Source organism: Otolemur garnettii, unplaced genomic scaffold (assembly GCF_000181295.1).
Source record: "Otolemur garnettii isolate 467f Iridium unplaced genomic scaffold, OtoGar3 scaffold00254, whole genome shotgun sequence".
Taxonomy (NCBI): domain Eukaryota; kingdom Metazoa; phylum Chordata; class Mammalia; order Primates; family Galagidae; genus Otolemur; species Otolemur garnettii.
Genome location: NW_003852649.1, coordinates 407,100 through 409,143, shown reverse-complemented (window position 1 = coordinate 409,143; position 2,044 = coordinate 407,100).

Below are 2,044 nucleotides of genomic sequence, written 5' to 3'. Positions count from 1 at the left end.
TTCAATTGTGTCTTCCCTATTTTCCCTTGGAGGAGTTGATCTACTCTGGTCATTTGAGTTGCCAGCGTTTTTCCGCTGTTTCCGCCCCATGCTGAGTTTACCTTGTTTGGAGGTCTTATGAGAACCGTTCAGTTGATGGCTTCTTCTGGCTGCCCAGAGAGACAGGCGGAGCGTGTATGTTGTCTTCTCCCAGTTCTCGGGTGCTGGGGCAGCTGGGTGCAGTGGAAAGCAGCAGCTGCACAGGAGTGTGCGTGACCAGATTAGGCCTTGTTCAGCCTGACGGGCAACTGAGGGGCAGGAAACTGGCAGCAGCCAGATCAGTCCTAGTTCAGCCCCTCTGGGTGGAACAGGGAACTGTAGTGGCTAGATTAGTCCTAGTTCAGCACCCTGGAGCAGCCAGAGGGTAGGGGAATGGCAGCGGTAGTGCAGGGTACACGAGCGACCAGATCAGTCCTAGTTCAGCCCCACCATAGTAGCTGGGGGGAAGCAGGGGACTACTTCACCGTCGCCTGTTGGACGCGTGTGGTGCTAGCAAGCCGATCTGTGCCATCCCAGTGCAGGAGCCCAGAGCGGGGGACTCCTCCACCTCTGTATGAGGGACATATGTGGCTCTAGCAAATAGTTCTGGGCCCTCCAAGAGTGGTAGACCCCTCCACCACCACCTGCAGGCCGAGCATGGCTCTAGCAAGCAGTTCTAGGCCTGCCCAGCTTGGGAACCTGGAGTGGGGAACACTTTCCCTGGCCCCTGTGGGGTGTGTGTGTCTCTTGCAAGCTGTTTTGCGTCTACTTGGATTGGAGGACTTCTCCGTCTCTGCCTGCGGGATGCCGGCAGCCCTAGCGAGCAGTACTGGGCCTGCCCAGAGCAGGGGCCTGCTGCCCGTGAGGTGTGCGACTCTAGCAAGCAGTTTTAGGGCCCGCCTGGCTCCGTGAGGGCAAAGGGACCCACCCGGCAACTGGATTAGTCTGGAAAGGTTAATACCTTCTTCACTAACTTACACCCAGTCACTCGTGGTCCCCCAGGTCCGAGACCCTATTCACTCTAGTAGGCCACTGCTCCTGGGGTTTACCTGGCAAAATCAGCCAGAAATCTGAGTTCTGCAAGGGGGCCTTGCATGTTTAAATTAGGCTTCTGTCCAGTTAGATTTCTCTCCAAACCTTGGAGTGAGTGGGTGGAGACTCCTCAGAATTCAATGTTGCAGGTGGGGAATATATACAGTTTTATATAGTTCAAACCTTCCCTCAACCATACACCTGGGGTGCCCCTTTGAATAGTCCTTGGGTGGTCTACTAGGTTTGAGGGGTCAAAATCAGTTGTCCCAGTCAGCACCCATTTCAGGTGGAAGAGTTCAAATGTCTCTGGGAGGTAGATAAGAGGGGTCTGCTTGCAGTTCAGATATAACTTGCTCCAGTGCTCCGCGAGGGCAAAGGGACCCACCTGGCAAATGGGTTAGTTTGGGAAGGTTAATACCTCCTTCCCCACCTTGCACCCAATCACTCGTAATCCCCCAGGTCTGTGGCCCTATTCACTCCAGTAGGCCACTGCTCCCAGGGTTTACCTGGCAAAATCAGCCAGAAATTTGAGTTCAGCAGGGGGGCCTTGCGTGTTTAAATTAGGCTTCTGTCTGGCTAGATTTCTCTGTAAATTAGAGGTTGCATTCGGCTTTAAACTCAGGTGTCAATTCTAGCCTCTGCTGCCCACTGCCTTTGTCTCAGCTGCATTAGCCCCCTGAGGGCTGGCTCTCCACCCAAGAAAGTTAAGTGGGCCTTGCCTGTGGCTGCTGTCCAGGATGGCGTGTGCTCAGGATGCCACTGTTTCTGCACTGGTGTCCCCTGAGCTGACTCTCTTCTTCTCACACCCACACCACAGTCAGCACAGAACAGCACCAGCCCTTTCCTCCTCCACTTCTCTCAAGGAGATGCCGAAGAATCAGGACTCCATAGGTAATAAACCTCCAGATCTCAGAGTGGGTGGGTGGGGATTCCTCGGAGTTCAATGTTGCAGGTGGGGAATATATACAGATTTATACAGTTTTACAGTTTTATG